Genomic DNA, 18,426 nt, shown 5'->3' with positions numbered 1-18,426 from the left:
CCACCTCCCACCCTTTCCCCTCCTCTAAAAATGCCTCTTTTCGCTCTATGCGTTTAGAGGCAGGGGAAAGGCCTAAGCTGGTTTTAGATACGTCTAAAACCAGCTTTGGTTATGGGTACTTGGACGATCAGGCTTTTTGATCGTCCAAGTAGCCATTTAGGCCACTTTTTAGACTTTTTTTTATTATTATTATGAGCCCCATAATCATTATTTTACAGCTTAAAAATTAAAACAACTTAGACAAAGACTAACTTGATACAGAAGGAAAAAAAGGGAAAGATCTACATTGGTTATAGGAAAGTATGCATGTAAGATACAATAGGGATTAAGGGAGAATAAGCATGGCCTCTTTACATCAGAATATAGAGCTAGATTCACTGAGTCCCGATCACTTAGCGACCCGATTTTCCTCCGACCCGATTCACTAACCTCTTGGCCGATCATCCTCCGATCCGATTATGCAAATGAGGGGAAATGGCATGCAAAGTAGGAAGGACTGGGCTGGCCAATCCAAAAACAACCAGTCGCTTGTGTAAAATCTCTGCTCTCTGCCCAGATTCTCCTGCTCTGGCTGCTCTGGTCTCTGCCCCAATTTCCTGCTCTCTGTCCCGATCCTGCTTCTCTTTTGCTCCTGCCCTTCCCCGCAGTGCAAGCCCGTGGTTATAACCCCCGGGTTTTAAGTGGATTAAAACCACGGGCTTGCGAAGCAACAAAAATGTATTACAGATCCTGTTAACTGATCCATTTCTCAATAGTATGCAAAGCAATAGTAAATGAGAAAGTATAAACTTTAGACCCAAAATGCATTCTGTCCAGTGCTTTGGAAACTTCACAAATTAACTACTACTGAGGGAAATGCACTGATTTCATAAACAGCCTAATGTTTTCAGAGAGAAGTGTCAGAGGGCTCCCGGCCAGCTAATCTGAAGAAAAAAGCCTGCGGTCCTGAAAGTTTTGTTTCCAGCTCTGCCGGGCACGGAGGGCCAGCTCATGGGCAGACTATCTACAGATGGTCTGCACATGCGTTGGGATCACTGGAGAGCGATCCATGCGGTCAGTTGGTGGCGTGATTCCAATCCCTCTCATTTGCAAGAGGGCACTTCGTGAATCAGCCCCCCCCCCCGGCCACGGATCGGATCGGATCCGTGGCCTTAGTGAATCTAGCCCAGGGGTGTCAAAGTCCCTCCTCGAGGGCCGCAATCCAGTTGGGTTTTCAGGATCTCCCCAATGAATATGCATGAGATCTATTTGCATGCACTGCTTTCATTGTATGCTAATAGATCTCATGCATATTCATTGGGGAAATCCTGAAAACCCGACTGGATTGCGGCTCTCGAGGAGGGACTTTGACACCCCGGATCTAGCCCTTAGGCACTTATCCTTTAAGATAGGGGTGTCAAAGTCCCTCCTCGAGGGCCGCAATCCAGTTGGGTTTTCAGGATCTCCCCAATGAATATGCATGCATGAGATCTATTTGCATGCACTGCTTTCATTGTATGCTACTAGATCTCATGCATATTCATTGGGGAAATCCTGAAAACCCGACTGGATTGCGGCTCTCGAGGAGGGACTTTGACACCCCGGATCTAGCCCTTAGGCACTTATCCTTTAGGATAGGGGTGTCAAAGTCCCTCCTCGAGGGCCAGAATCCAGTCGGTTTTCAGGATGTCTTATAGGTTATGCGATGTTGAATAGGGAGCCAATGAGTATTATGTAGAAGAGGGTTTATGTGATCAAATTTTTTTGAATTTGTAATAATTTTTATGGAAGTATTTTGGATTAGCTGCAATTGTCTTATTTGTTTCTGCGTGATGTTTTTATATAGAGAGTTATCCAATAAAGGTATTAAGCGCGGACCTTTGCAATAGACCTTATCATTCGAAGCTTGTAAAAGCTATTTTTAACTACTGATTTGTTCGCAATACGATAATTTTTGGTCTAAGATCATACCTAGAATTATTATACTTGTGACCATTTGGAGCGGAGTGTCATAAATTTAGACTGATGATTTTAAGGCTAAGCCTTCTTTCCATGGGAAGAAGATGACTTTAAATTGTTCTATATTTAAAGCAGCATCTCGTTTAGTTCCTGGATTTGACTGAGGTCTTCGGGATCCATTTGGTGCAACAGTTGAATGTCGTCTGCATTGGCGTAAGGTGTAAAGCCTAAGGGGCTCATAATCAAAACAGAAATACGTCTAAAAACTGGCCTAAATTGGCACTTGGACGATCAGTAAGACATGTCGTCCAAGTGCCGATAATCAAACAGGGTTTTAGATGTATCTAAAAATGACTTATGCCTTTTCAGTGTTGCTGTATGACCAGAGCTAAAAGGGGCATTTTAGAAGGAGTGGTGAGGGCAGGATTTGGGCGGGACGTGGGCTGATCTAAATTTAATCGTACTGCAAGTTTAACGAGGCTGCCTGGATGGAACTTGTACGTTGTGACTTAGGCCATGTAAAACCAGGTCTAAGTGCCAAAAAGGTATCCAAAGTGATCAGATAAGCACTGCAGACACAAAGTACAGACCCCCACACACTGCCCCAGTGATCACTGACCCCCCCCCCCCACAACACCATAAAAATCAGAATAAAAACGTACGTACCTGCCTCCAGAACATCAGCACCTGGCCTAGTAGAGCAGCACAGAGGTGGCTTAAGCAGTGTGAGGGGTGGGCTAGTGAACCATAGAGAGGAGGACCCAGGCCCATAAGCCACTCTAACCACTGCATTCATGGTGAAACATGTGCACCCACCAAACCCCCGAAAACCCTATTGTACTGCCATATAGGTGCCACCTGCAGCCATGAGGACTATTGGGGTGTTAGACAGGTGGGTCTAGTAGGCTTTGGGGGGCTTAACATGACCTATAAGGGAGTTATGGTAAGATGTTTATGTGGCACCCTTTTTGTGAAGTTCACAGCAGTGCCCTGTAAGGTGCCCCATTACTCTGTTGCCATGTCTGGGTGTCCAGTCCATTACTTCCACATCCAAAAGGTCCTTTTCTAGGTATTTTTGACTTGAACAAATTTTTGGACGAGAATGGGGTATAAAGATAGACGACTTAGCGATCTGGGCAATCAGACAGCTGGACGTACAGTTAGACGACTCTCGAAAACCAAAATATTTTGGATGTATGTTTTGAGAATGGACTTTAGACACTGCCGACTTTGGGTGATTAGCAACTTAGGCCCAAAACGGACTTAGATGTTTCTTTCAATTATGTCCCTCCACGCCTATGGATTGACTTAGTATGATAAGTGAAGATAGGAAAATATTGAAAAGTAACGGCGATAATATTGATCCCTGGGGTATACCGTAGGTAGTACTGACTGGATTGGAAGCAGAGTTATTAAAGTTTACTGTGGATGTTCTTTCTGAAAAGTAGGATTGAAACCAATTAAGGACCTGGTCTGAAATTCCAATTGAAGATAATCTGTTTAACAGTAAATCGTGATCAATAGTATCAAATGCTGCCGATAAGTCGAGGGAAATTAAAACTACTGATTTATGATGATCTAAATCAGTGGTTTCCAACCCTTTCCTAAGGGACCCCCAGCCAGTCGGGTTTTCAAGATATCCCTTCTGAATATGCATGAGAGACATTTGCATATAATGGAAGTGACAGGCATGCAAATCTGCTTCATGCATATTCATTAGGGCTATCCTGAAAATCTGATTGGCCTGGCGGTCCTCCAGGACAGAGTTGGGAACCACTGACCTAAATGATACAGGATTGTTGTGGTAAGCCCTAAAAGAGAATGTTCTGTTGAGTGGTGGGTTCTAATCCCAGTTTGGTTAGGATGAACGTGAGTTTTTTCTACAAAATCTGAAATTTATAAGGGGCCTAAATTTTGTGGTTCAAATGTGCTGGTTTTTCCAGATTTATCCAGAGTGACACAGAGGAGGCGTAAGACCTTTGTGGCTCTACGCCAGCAAGTGTTATCCCTGGGTGTTACTTAGTTCCTTGCAAATGTATCATTAAATATCAAAGTCATACCTATCTGTTTCAAGAACCGACACACTTGACATTTTTCTGGAAGCTAGAATTGCTCCGATTCCGATGGCTATTTCTTCTCCTATAAATTAGGTCTAGCTATATTCTCGCTTTATATATAAGCACCATAAACCTTCCTTTTGTATACAGAAGATTTCCTTCACTATTCTTCTCTTTTTCAAGCCATTTCGTGTCCCTTTCAATGTGGTCTCAGACATATATTGCTATTTTATTCACCCCCTCTCCCCTTTTGCAAAAGCACAGAAGAGGCCCCCAGCGCATTTCTATATTGAAAAACAGTTAGATGAAAAAAATTCATAAAACCGCTGGCAAGTGGCATGGCATCAGTTCAGTGGCCCACAGCCAGTGGGCTTATTTTCAAAAAAGACATACAGTGTTCCCCCGGTCATTCGCGGTATTTTCCGACCGCGAACCGCTGAGAAGGAGAGGGCAGCGGTAGAGGCAGGAGAGAGCAGCAGGAGCGCAGGAAACCACTCGCGGTACGCTCCGACCACCTCTTCCTGCACTAAGTCGGACCTTATCCAATCAAGAGCTGCTTTGACACGCAGCTCCTGACTGGATAAGGCCCGACTTAGTGCAGGAAGAGGCGGTCGGAGCGTACCGCGAGTGGTTTCCTGCACTCGCGGCGCTCCGGCTGCTCTTTCCCGCTGCCCTCTTCAGGCTCCCCCATGAAAAACCGTATTTGCATTTTTTTGAGATTCGCGGGGGTTCCTAGAACGGAACCCCCGCAAATATCGGGGGAGTACTGTACATCCAAAAGACAGCCTAAACCAGCACTTGGACATCGTACTAGTCCAAACGTCCAAGTGGGCATTCTCAAAACAGACTTTCTAGACGTCTTTCTGGTCGTTTTGTCTCCAGTGTGTCCAAATCTTAAGGGGGAATTTTAAGTGGCATGTTTTGGGCGGGCTTAGGACTTGGATGTTGGGCAGGGATAATCAAACCTTTAGCAAAAACGTCCTGGACTTTTTTTTTAGACGTTCAGTGCTAGACCTGTTTTAAAAGTGTCTAAATGATAAAAAGGTGTCCAAACTGACCAGATAACCACCGGAGGGATTAAGGCAATGCGCCCCTACTCTCCCAGTGGTCACCCTGACAAAACAAACTTCATACTCCTAGAAAACAATAAAACTTCTATCTTAACAAATCTAGTAATAAACTCAATCTCATACCCTATTCAACCCACACTAAAACTTCTGGTAGTACTAATTGACAGAGGCTGTACCATGCAACCACAAATCAACAAAATAATAAAAGCATCATTCGTGACCATGAGAAATCTAAGACAAATTCGAAAATTCTTCGACAAGAAACAATTCCTACTTTTGGTACAATCTCTTATCCTAGGACTAATAAACTACTGCAACATACTATACCTCCCATGCACAGTGACCATGATAAAACAATTACAAACAATACAAAATACAGCTCTAAGACTCATCTACTCATTGAAAAAAATATGACCACATCATAGAGGTATTCCATGACTCACACTGGCTCCCAATACAAGCAAGAGTACACTTCAAATTCTACTGCCTACTATTCAAAGCTATTAACGGAGAAAGCCCAACCTACTGAAATAACCGACTAACTCAGTCCTCCTCATCCAAGCACAGGAGAACCCACTCACTTTTCACAGACCCACCAGCCAAAAATGTCAAATGAAAAAAACTATATGACAACCTAATAGCCACCAAAGCAGCTTAACTGGACAGACAAATCACCATTCTATTGTCATCAACCACAGACTACAAAACCTCCAAGAAAGATACTAAAATCCTACTCTTCAAAAAATACATAAAACCTATCTAACAAGACCAATTCCTACCCAAACCCCACCTACCCACTCTATACCTGCTCTATACCCTTAATAGCATATTCTAATATGCTTCTATCTACTCAACCAATGCCAAAAAACCTTTATTTACCCAACACTCACCACCTTAAGACTTCGACAACTCTTTGGTAATTCTTATGTAACTCTTATGACATCTCTTATGCTATTCCTGAAAACTTTTATGTAATCTGCCTTGAACCGCAAGGTATTGGCGGAATAGAAATCACTAATGTAATGTAATGTACCTTGAATGTTTTGATCATGTTGAGCTGAGAACTTTTCAGCACCCCCTTCTACATCTCCACAGCAGAGCAGAGAGGCTCTTTAAGGGTTACTGCAGAGCCATGTCACATTCAAAGGCCCAGGCAGATGTTACTATAATTTGCTTATATTGTATGGTGAGCCTTCCAAAACCTACACTTGCAGGCATAAGGGCTATTTTTGTGGTGTACAGGTGGGTACAAGTACAGGTGTACAGGTACAAGTTTTGGGTGAGTTTTGGAGGATTCACCATACAATATAAACAAGTTATAGTGACATCTGTACTAGGGATTTTTAATATGATATTCTCTGCAGTAATCCTTAGAGTGCCCTTCTGCTGTGCAGGAATGCTCAGCTGTCTGTGAACAGTTTGCTAAGAATGCTGACTGTGTGAACGTCCAAAAAGATTGCTTTTGTGTGTTTTTCATCTGGACATCTTTATATTTGAGAATGGCCAAAAAAGATAGACGTACTAAGGCCCAAAACGTCTACATAGATCATTCTTTTAAAAAAAAGATAGACGTCTTGCTGTTTTGACACGCAGCTCCTGATTGGTAAGGCCCGACTTTAGTATAGGAAGAGGCAGTCGGAGCAAACAGCGACTGATTTCCTTCACTTGCCAGCACTCCGGCTGCCCTCTCCTGCCTCTCCCGCTGCCCTCTACGGTCTCCCCCATGAAAAACCGTATTTGCGGTTTTTCAAGATTCGCGGTGGTTACTGGAACGGAACCCCCGCGAATATCGGGGGAGTACTGTACATGCAACATTTTTAGTGCATCAGTAACTCTTTTAGAATCGGCGAAAAATCAGAGCGGTCTTATCGATCCTGTTTAGTGCATCTAACTCTAAGTTAACATAAACAGTTCTGAGCTCCCCTGAGAGAACAGTATAAAAAATTGAATAAATAAATATGCTGAGCTCAAAGCCAGCTAAAGGAAAGAGGTGTATTATTTTACTTTGGTTTACATTGCAGATAGTCCGGAAACATGCATACAGTCACCTTTGGAATGGAAAGTCTGGCTACCAGTTTTGGTGCCCAATCTACTTGACTACTTTGAGATGCGAGAGAGAAGAGGGAACATACAGTGGTGCCTCACACAACGAACTTAATTGGTTCCAGGAGCAAGTTTGTTATGCGAAAAGTTCGTTATGTGAAACGCGTTTTCCCATAACAATACATGTTAAAAAAAATAATTCGTTCTGTAGCATAAAATATGCTAAGATGACATAAAAAAAGATAAATTTTTGGTTATTATTTTTATTTAGATACATCTAAAAACATAATTGTTTTTTAAAACAACACACATTTTTTAAATTTAAAGACAGACTAAGTAGAGTCTAATTTTACAGTGAGAGAGGGCAGAGTCTCAGCGGCAAAAACTGGGACTTAACTGTTCATTTTTTTTTTCTAGCATCAGGGAAGCGGCGAGAGTAGCTCCGCCCCCCCCAACGCATCAGCAGTAGGCGCCGGGCCCCTGCGAGCCGACGGTCTGCCACTGCACAGGGAGCCAGGCGGAGAGAGGGCAGTTAAGCGCAGTGCCTGCGCGGAAGGATGCAGCTCGGGCGACTTCGTTGTGTGAAACGAAGTTCGTTGTAGGAAGCAAGACATGAAGTTCGTTGTGCGCAGCGTTCGCTGTGCGAGGCGTTCGTTATGCGAGGCACCACTGTACTATCATTACAACCCAATCAGAGTTACTTAACCCTTTAATTGGCAGATGGTGAAACGGCTGCTTTAAGTAACTTGAGGTCGCATGAGAGCAACAGTGCCAAATAATAATAATTTATTTTTATATTCTGCCATACCCAAGAGTTCTAGGCGGTTCACAACAGTCAAGCTTAATACATGCAATGCAAATGAATACATCAAATTAAATACATCTGAAAGTTTCGGCAAAGTTAAATGCATACAATATGGAGAAAATACAAACAATTTAAAATAAAATAAAAAAAGTATTGAATTAAAAGATAAGATACATTAAGATACCAGCCTGTTAAATAGTTGTGTCTTTATCTGTTTTCTAAAATCAAGATAAGAGGGAGCTTCTAACACAATTTTGGCAAGCCATGTATTTAGTTTGGCCGCCTGAAATGAGAAGGTTCTCTCGAGGAACCTCTTGTAATGACAAGATTTTATAGTGGGCATTTGGAGGTGCAGATCTCCCATAACAGCCGTAGAAGACACACGTTGCTTCTGAGCAACAATGCCGAATAAAGGGTTATACTAAGATAGATAAAGTTCATAGAAAAAGTCACATATTTTGTCTGCCGCCTTCTGTTGCACCTTTGATATGAAGAGAGGTTCTTTATCTTGACTAAGCCTATAGATGAGGCAGCGTTTAGCAAGAGAAAACATTCTTTTTACCTGGATCCTAATGCTTCGTCAGCAACTGGTCTATTGCATTTGATAAGTCTTAAGTGACCACGATATATTCTCCGCACTATCTCAGCTCTCAGTCTCTTTGGGGAGCACAATACAATCACGTGTAGTCCCACAGAATAACATCTCATCCATCATTTCCTTGAAGAAGTTCATCCATCTTGCGGCAGTAGATCTGAAGAGCCGAAGTCGTGCCATTCTGAAGTCTTTGATGCAGTAATGCTGCAATTGTTACGAATGTACTCATTATTAATAATAATAATAATTTATATGCCGCCATACCGGGGAGGTTCTAAGCGGCTCACAGCATGAAAAACAATACATACATTTCAATAAAAAAACATCTTGATAAAATACAGCAAAAAAGGCAGTACATACATTTCAATAAAATTGATCAAAATGGAAGTGCAGACCATGCGAGTAAAAGCGTAAGAATGAAATGCAAACATGGTTAAAATTAAGAGAAAAACCATTAAGATACAAACCTGTTAAATAATTGAGTCTTTAGTAATTTCCTAAAATCTAAGTAAGAAGAAGCTTCTAACATCATTTTTCCGAGCCATATATTCAATTTGGCGGCTTGAAAAGAAAAAGTTTTCTCGAGGAACTTCTTACAACGGCAGTGACAGTTTCACCATCTAATTGGATTTGCCAAAATCTACCAACAGGGCCAGCTTAATCTATGGAGCCGGCGAGGCTCTGGCCCAGGGCACTGACGCTAATGGTGTCAAATGCCCAGGGTTGTGATGTCACCGGCTCATAAGTTCAGCTTTGGGATGGCTTGAACACTCTAACTCCTCCCTCCTCTGCCACTGCTGTCTGGTGCTGACAGGATGCGGTTTCAGGGGGGGAGGGCCAGTATCAGCCTCGCTTCTGATGCTGCTGCTTGATATGCTGGCCCTCCCTCCTCACGGCAGCTGCCTTATGAAACTGCATTCTGTCGGAACCAGGCAGTAGCATCAGAAGAGGGTGGGGGAATTGGCCTGGGGTGGGGATGGGGGGCACCAAAAGAAAGTGGGCATGGGCAGTGGGGCGCCAAGGCAAGCCGAAGAGAATCCCCCCCAAAGTTCCACAGAAATACAGAGGAAACCAAGCAAAAAAGCGAAACTGTGGGATCGATGATCTTGACGTAAAAGTTTATTGAAAAGTCTTTGCAATTAAAAGTGATGCAGATCGATTGGTGAATCCATGTGATGCACGGTGAGAATTTGTGTGCATTACTCTCCATTTCTTTGCATTGAATTTTAGTTGCCAGGCATTAGACCATTCCTCTAACTTTTGCAGATCCTTTTTCATATTTTCCACTCCCTCTTCTGTTACAAATCTTGGTATCATCTGCAAAAAGGCACACTTTTCCTTCTATCTCTTCAGCAATGTCACTCACAAACATATTGAACAGGATCAAGACAAAATTCTTACACAAATTGTGATGGTGAACATGCCAGATGCAAGATCCAGGTAAAAGTGTATAATGTGATTGCATCGTGAACGAGTGTTAACAGCATTACAGGTTACACAGAATTCTGTCATCCGCACTTTATTTAGGTTATCAAGGTGCAATCACATATCAGAGTTTTAAGCTGGACTGGTTTAAGGTAGAATACAGAATGAGGAATAAATTGTTGCTAACCTATTTAACAATACTTAGATTGTCAGAGGTAATCACATGCCAGAATTCGCTCGTAAAGGTATGGTCTGCTGGTAACGGTGCTTTGGTGATACCATCTAGAAGGGAGTTGCGGTTGCAAACCATGAGGTCTGCGGTATTTTCATGGGCGGGTTATATATGTCAGCAAGGAAATCTCACTTCATTTAAGCGTTTGTTGAAACATTATTTGTTCTGTCAAATGAAATATGGGTGTTAAGAGAGAAGACAATATAGTTTTACAACTTGAATGTATAAATGATACTATAGTTTACAGTTTATTTAAAATTTGATAAAAATGCTTATTAAAAAAACCTAAGCACTGTACATTCTAAATTGGGTACAGTACATTCATAAAAAATACAATATACATAGTAACATAGTAGATGACAGCAGATAAAGACCCGAATGGTCCATCCAGTCTGCCCAATCTGATTCAATTTCAATTTTTTTAATTTTTTCTTCTTAGCTATTTCTGGACAAGAATCCAAAGCTCTACCCGGTACTGTGCTTGGGTTCCAACTGCCAAAATCTCCGTTAAAACCTACTCCAGCCCATCTACACCCTCCCAGCCACTGAAGCCCTCCCCAGCCCATCCTCCACCAAACGGCCATACACAGACACAGACACAGACCGTGCAAGTCTGCCCAGTACTGGCCTTAGTTCAATATTTAATATTATTTTTGTATTCTAGATCCTCTGTGTTCATCTCATGCTTCTTTGAACTCAGTCACCGTTTTCCTCTCCACCAACTCTCTCGGGAGCGCATTCTGAACTTAATCCGTTCCAGAACCCCGTTTGGGTTCCAAAACGTTTGAGTTCCAAGACAATTTTTCCCATTGAAAAGAATAGAAACTGGATTAATCCGTTCCTTGGTCCCACAAACTCAGCAAGATTGGGCCTACCTGGCAGAAATAGCAAGATTGGGACCCCCAGCAGCACAGGCAGCAAGATCGGGATCCCCAGCAGCAGAGGCAGCAAGATCGGGACCCCCAGCAGCAGAAGCAGTAAGATCGGGATCCCCCAGCGGCAAGACAGCAAGATCGGCAACGGCAGCTGCAAGTGGTGTTCAGCCCAAAGCTTCTCTCCCAGGTGGAAACAGGAAGCTGTGTCAGAGGGGAAGCTTTGGGCTGAGCACTGCTTGCAGTTCGGATTCCAAAGCAGCATTTGGATTCCGGGGCATAAATGAAGAAAAAAAAGTTTGGATTCCAAATTGTTCGAGTTCTGGGGCGTTCGGATTCTGAGGTACCACTGTATTCTATTTCTGCATTCTTATAACATTGAGTGAATTACTCAGTCAAAATATGGGAGGGTGGGAATTTGCCAGGCTGCTGGGATATTTTATCTTATTTTATGTGATGTTATGCTGTGTTAAGTTTTTCATATGTTTTACTGTAATCTGCATAGAATTGTGGGATATGCAGAATATACATTTTTAAAATAAATAAAATAAAAATCCATAGTGGTCTTTCCTTTCCAGTGAGTTTGTCCTCAGAAGGGAAGAATAATCCTGCCCCTCACTCCAGCCTCCTCCATAGTCTGCCTTATTTCCTCCTGATTTCCTGAAAACTGCAGGTGGGGGGTCAGCCTTTGCCGGCAGCGAAGCATCTCGCATTGTGGCTGTCATATCATTTGACTTTTTTTTTTTAAAATCTTTTTCTATAGATAATGACATTCTCATCGCTCAAATTGCTTTGCTTACTGCTGAATCTTCTGTGGCCTAACCTGTAACATGAAAAGACCTCAATTATGTGAAATGGTTGAATCATTCAAATGGAGCTTATGAATCATGTCAGAGGGAAAGCGGAGCACGTTCGGTGTCCAAGCTGGATAATTCATGGCATTGAGAAGTAATGGCTCTATCTCTTCCTGTGACCTGCCCTTTTTATACACTTACACATAATTCACACCTGAGGATCTGGCTACTTTGGAGCTGGCAGAGAGGAAACAGAAAATCTTAACCCTTTCACTGCTGAATTATTGGGATCCGTAGTAGGTTTCAATAACTTTTCAAGCTGATTAAAAAAAAAAAAAAAAAAAATTCTCACTGTAAACCTCCAAGAAATCATTCTAGGGTGGTACAGGAAGGGTTGGTAGTGGTTCGAGCTACAGCCTCAGCGCCCTGAGGTTGTGGGCTTAAACTCTGCACTACTCTCTGTGACCCTGGGCAAGTCACTTAATCCTCCACTGTCCCAGGTACTTTAAACAAATTGTGAACCCACCAGGACAGGTAGGGAAAATGCTTGAAGCACCTATAAGTAAACCGATTTGAGTGTGGTTGTATAACTACAAAAAGGCAGTACATAAGTCCTAATCTCTTTTCCTGATAGAAACCCAAATAGCAGCAACATTCTAGAGCTCAGATTGTGATGTCATAATGCCTCATTCCACCAATGCCTAAGCTCCGTCCTCATCTGCACAAGCCTCAAACCCTTTAAAATCCTAAGTAGCAACATTCTAGAGCTCAGATTGTGATGTCATAATGCCTCATTCCACCAATGCCTAAGCTCCGTCCTCATCTGCACAAGCCTCAAACCCTTTAAAATCCTAAGTAGCAACATTCTAGAGCTCAGATTGTGATGTCATAATGCCTCATTCCACCAATGCCTAAGAGTCAACCTCATTAGTGATGTCACAATGGCTGCATTGTTCTATACTTGGCTCACTTCTGATATTGGAGGAGAGTGTGGCGCATTAGAGAGATTATGAGCCTGCAAGGACAGATGGAGAACACACTTGAAGTACCTGTATGCAAACCGCTTTGAGTGTGGACAAGAAGGCAGTACACAAGTCCCTTTCCTTTCTATGGCTGATCTTTTGAATCTTGTCGATGAAACTTTGTAATTGTAATTCATGCTCTGCCTGTCACCCCTTCCTTATTGTCATTCTTTTCCTGGTTTTCCAGGTGGGTACAGGACAGCTCTTTCTAGGAGGGGGTGATGAAAAGTTCTCAGCCCAGCCAAGAAGAAAATGACGTAGGTATGGTTCAATCAACGATCTGAAGCAATGTCAAAAAAACATAGAATTTCGTTTGTGCAAATTGGCACTTGACAAAATAAGCTACCGTGGCAAAATAACACTCAGAATTTAGGAAGTTGTTGGTTGGGCTGAGAACTTTTCAGCACGCCCTTGTATTCCTCATCATGGCTTGCAGATGGAACAACTTTTTAAAAGGGGAGGAGGGCGGCATCTGAGCTCTGGATTGCAGATAGATGGGGTCCTTGCAATTCTTCCACTTGGGAGGATAGATGAACAAGTATGGATCGATATGTGTGCTTGCAGTTCTCCTCCTGGGAATAAAATGACATTTTGGCATAAGATAGAAATATAGAAACATGATATCAGATAAAGGCCAAATGGCCCATCTAGTCTGCCCATCTGCAGTAACCATTATCTCTTTCTTTCTCCGAGAAATCCCACGTGCCTATCCCAGGCCCTTTTGAATTCAGACACAGTCTCTGTCTCCACCTCTTCCGGGAGATTGTTCCACGCATCTACCACCCTTTCTGTAAAAAAGTATTTCCTTAGATTACTCCGGAGCCTGTCACTTTTTAACTTCATCCTATGCCCTCTCATTCCAGAGCTTCCTTTCAAATGTAAGAGACTCATTTACATTACGTAGGTATTTAAACGTCTCATCATATTTCCCCTCTCCCTATTGGCTAAGGCTCTTAACATTTGCATCTCTTCTTCCTATAGGCTAAGGCTCTGTGCACCTGCATTATGAGGTCATAGAGCTATCAATCCGCAGTAACCATTATCTCTTTCTCCGAGAGATTCCACATGCCTATCCCAGGCCCTTCTGAATTCAGACACAGTCTCTGTCTCCACCACCTCTGCTGGGAGACTGTTCCACGCATTTACCACCCTTTCTGTAAAAAAATCTTTCCTCAGATTACTCCGGAGCCTATCACCTCTTGACTTCATCCTATGCCCTCTCATTGCAGAGTTTCCTTTCAAATGAAAGAGACTCGACTCATGCACATTTATGCCATGTAGGTATTTAAACGTCTCGATCATATCTCCCCTCTCCCGCCTTTCCTCCAAAGTATACAGATTGAGATCTTAAGTCTGTCCCCGTACACCTTATGACGAACACCACACACCATTTTAGTAGTCTTCCTCTGGACTGACTCCATCCTGTTTATATCTTTTTGAAGGTGCACACCTCTCCCTATGCAACCTAGCATCCTTCTAGCTTTTGCTGTCACCTTTTCAACCTGTTTGGCTACCTTAAGATCATCGCATATAATCACACCGAAGTCCTGCTGTTCTGTGCACATAAGTTCTTCACCCCCTAAACTGTACCGTTCCCTTGGGTTTTTGCAGCCCAAATGCATGATCTTGCATTTCTTAGCATTAAATTTTATCTGCCAAATTTCAGATCAATCTTCAAGCTTCGCCAGGTCTTTCTTCATGTTATTTACACCATCTGGCGTGTCTACTCTATTGCAGATTTTCATATCATCTGCAAAGAGGCAAATCTTACCTGACAGCCCTTTAGCAATATTGTTTATAAAAATATTAAAAAGAACAGGCCCAAGAACAGAACCTTGAGGCACACCACTGGTAACATCTCTTTCCTCAGAGTGATCTCCATTGATCACTACCCTCTGTCGCCTTCCACTCAACCAGTTCCTGACTCAGCCCGTCACTTTGGGACCCATCCCAAGGGAACTCATTTTATTTATCAGACGTCTGTGTGGAACACTGTCAAAGGCTTTGCTAAAATCTAAATACACCACATCTAGCGCACATCCTCTATCCAATATTCTGGTCACCCAGTCAAAGAAAATGATCAGATTTCTCTGACAAGACCTACCTCTAATAAATCCATGTTGCCTCTGGTCCTGTAATCCACAGGATTCCAGAAACTTCACCATTCTCTGTTTTAAAAGTGTTTCCATTAATTTGCTTACCACAGAAGCCACACTTACCGGCCTGTAATTCCCTACTTCTTCCTTACTTCCACTTTTGTGGAGAGGGACCATATCCACCCTCCACCAGTTCTCCGATACCACTCCCAACTCTAGAGACTCGTTGAAAAGATCAGTCAGCGGAGCTACCAGAAGTTCCCTAAGTTCCTTCAGCACCCTCAGATGTACACTAGAGAAGGACACTGTGAGCGAACCCTGCGGGAAGCCGCGGTGGGCCACGGTTTGCCCGTGGGCCATGGAGACTCTATAGGCCAAATTGCCGCAGACACGGGAACAAAACTTTTCACCACCCGCAAGAATGGGGAAAAGATTTGTCCCCGCAGGTAAACGCACCCCATTCTTCATGACCGTAATTTACCGTGACTGGTCTTCAAGTTCCTCTGGCGGCCATGCTTTCTTCATCGCCGACTTGTGCCGTTGCTGCATTGACTCCGCCCCCTTCAGTGTACCGGCTTCTGATTGGGTCACTTCTTCCTGCTCAAGCAGTGAGGGGACCAATCGCTACTGCCACACATGATTTGGAAAACCCCATTTAATGGGTTGTAGTGGTGCAGTAGTAGCGATTGGGAAGGATTTCGGAGCTGCGAACAGGAGGACAGGTCACTGGACTGGAGGCACCGACAAAAACTGCGGACTCGGAGCTGTGGAAACTTCAGTGCTAGAACTAGTTCTAGCACTGAAGGGGGGGTGGGGGTGGGGGTGGGGAGGAGTTTCTTTCTTTGCTCTGGAGTCCGGTTGAGCTGATCGCAAGGCTCAGCTGATCTTGGATTCCCTTGTGATCAGCTCAACCGGACTCGGGAGCAAAAAAAGAACACCCCCCCCAACCTAAATCCAAATCCCGTTCTTGATCTCGTGGTATCTTTTTTTCTTCCTCTCCTTCCCCCAATCCTGTTTGAGGCTTGTATGGATGCTGCGGGGACGGGGACAGGGCAGTGAATGGGATGACAGTGACGGGGCGGTGAAGGGGATGGCGGTGACAGTGACGGGGCGGTGAAGGGAACGACGGGGACAGGGCGGTGAATGGGATGGTGGGACGGGGACAGATTTTTTTCCCTGTGTCATTCTCTAATGTACACCATCCGGTCCCATCACTTTGTCTACTTTATTTTAGCTAGCTCCTCACGAACACAACCCTCTGAAAATCGATCAGGGTCTATTACTCCTCCATCCCTATTCACGTTCATCTTCTGCGGTCCCGCTCCCAGCGCTTCAGCTGTGAACACAGAACAGAAATATCTGTTAAGCAATTCGGCCTTTTATCAGCTTCTACATATTCCTCCCCTTCACCTTTGAGTCTCACAATGCCACTTTTGCACTTCTTCATATATCTAATATATTTAAAAATACTCAGGCAGAAAATGATAAAATTGTCATGGGCATACGTTGCATTGTACTCTTAAGCCAACATTTTACATGGCCTTGGTCCAGCTTGTTTGCGAGAACAGCTGGCGAAATGTGAGCTGGCTCAGATGTTCAGGTCCTCATGAGCTTAAATTTGAATTGATGCTTTTTTTCGTTTTCTGCTTCGACCTTCTGGAACTATTTGCTCTAAAAGCGATTCAAGTCTCAAGAAATCTAGGCTTTTTACGTGGACTTTTACATGGTAATCTTATAAAGCATTTTCTACATGTAAAGCATGTTTCAGACTTGATTTTTTTCAACTCTTCCGCAGCAATTGTTTGATTGTTTCACGCTTTGGAAGATAGCGCTGACAGATTTGAAAAGTTTCTGTCGCTTGGTGAAATCAACGTAAGCATTCTCCGCTCCTGATGAAGATGAGGAAACGGAGCTCTGTCGAGTGGTGACAGCATTTCCTGCATAGAAACATAGAAACATAGAACATGACGGCAGAAAAGGGCCACGGCCCATCCAGTCTGCCCACACTAATGGCCCACCCCCTAACTACCTCCATGAAGAGATCCCACATGCCAATCCCATCTTTTCTTAAAATCTGGCACGCTGCTGGCCTCAATTACCTGTTGTGGAAGATTATTCCAGCGGTCAACCACCCTTTCGGTGAAGAAATATTTTCTGGTGTCGCCATGAAATTTTCCACCCCTGATTTTCAACGGATGCCCTCTTGTTGCCGTGGGTCCTTTAAGGAAAAAGAGATCTTCCTCCACCTCGATACGGCCCGTGACATATTTGAACGTCTCGATCATGTCGCCCCTCTCTCTGCGTTCCTCGAGTGAGTACAGCTGCAACTTACCCAGTCGTTCCTCATACGGGAGATCCTTGAGTCCTGAGACCATCCTGGTGGCCATTCGCTGAACCACCAGGATGGCAGTACTTTCTCTAAATCAGATCTAGCTAAGTACTCCTCTGTGCATTACGGCTCTTGATGAACTTTTTATAGGACTCTTTTAACTTTTCTACTATTTATATATTATTCTCGGCACTATTTTCAGCTTAATCAAATGTGTGTTTTTGTATATTTATTTATATGTTTTTCCATGAATTTTTGATGATTTTTGTATTTGGGGTTTTTTCATATGTATTATTCTATGTGTATATTTATTATTTCATGTTCCTCATGAATTTTTCATACATTCTTATGCACTTTAGAGTTAACTTATGTGATATTATGCAATTTTAAGTGCACTTTGAGGGGTTTCTTTACCTTAGCTTGAAATTTTCATTAGTATCATTAGTTTGAAACTTTTATTAGCACCTTGCATTTTATATTGCTATTGAGTACAGATAGGGTGGATTCTTGGGAGTCTATTTAGTTTAGTTTTTATTTATTTTTTTCCCCGGTGTGATTGTTTGACCTTGATTTATTCAGTATTTGAATTGCATGGTTTGCACTTATCAGGACTAAATGATGTATGAGGCAGTGCTCATTTAGACTTATATCTGGTGCTGGTCACCCATGAGTTGCTGCCTGAGCTCAAAATCCCTCGTTTACATTTCGAGAGCTCATACTGGTGTCCGTTTATTTATAGCATTTGGGATAGGTTCTTATTTCTTCAAGGCCAAACACTCTCCCCGAGGATTAAAACAATTAGCCAACTATAGATTGTATCAAACCTGTTTATTATACATGTGTTTCACATAGAACCTCTTGGGGGTGTAATCTGGGCGTAGCGTGGTTAGCATTAGATTGGATTCATGTATTATTTACAGTATATATGTAAATGTATAGACTACGAGGGGGTGCTGAAAAGTTCTCAGCCTAACGAAGAAGAGAATGACGTGGATGTGGTTCAATCAATGATCTGAAGCAATAATGCTCAGAATTTAGGAAGTTGGTTGGTTGGACTGAGAACTTTTCAGCGGCCCCTCCTACGGAATAAAAGTGAGTCAAGTCTAGCACAATCAAGCCATTGTGACATCACTGATTAGGTTGGTTCT

The 18,426-nt window shown here is 43.0% G+C and overlaps 1 long non-coding RNA gene across 1 annotated transcript; it reads right to left on the bottom strand.

The window, feature by feature from the left end:
* Nucleotides 1–7,877: 7,877 nt before the first annotated feature.
* LOC117358148 lies at nt 7,878–11,219 on the bottom strand. The gene is made up of 2 exons (XR_004538948.1): nt 11,041–11,219; nt 7,878–8,712 (listed from the first exon to the last, which is right to left on the bottom strand). It is a non-coding gene; the product is annotated as an uncharacterized LOC117358148 (long non-coding RNA).
* Between the last annotated feature and the right edge of the window lie 7,207 nt (nt 11,220–18,426).

Source organism: Geotrypetes seraphini, chromosome 3 (assembly GCF_902459505.1).
Source record: "Geotrypetes seraphini chromosome 3, aGeoSer1.1, whole genome shotgun sequence".
Lineage (NCBI taxonomy): Eukaryota > Metazoa > Chordata > Amphibia > Gymnophiona > Dermophiidae > Geotrypetes > Geotrypetes seraphini.
Note: the sequence above shows the minus strand (reverse complement) of the source record. Positions and strands in the feature narration are given on the sequence as shown.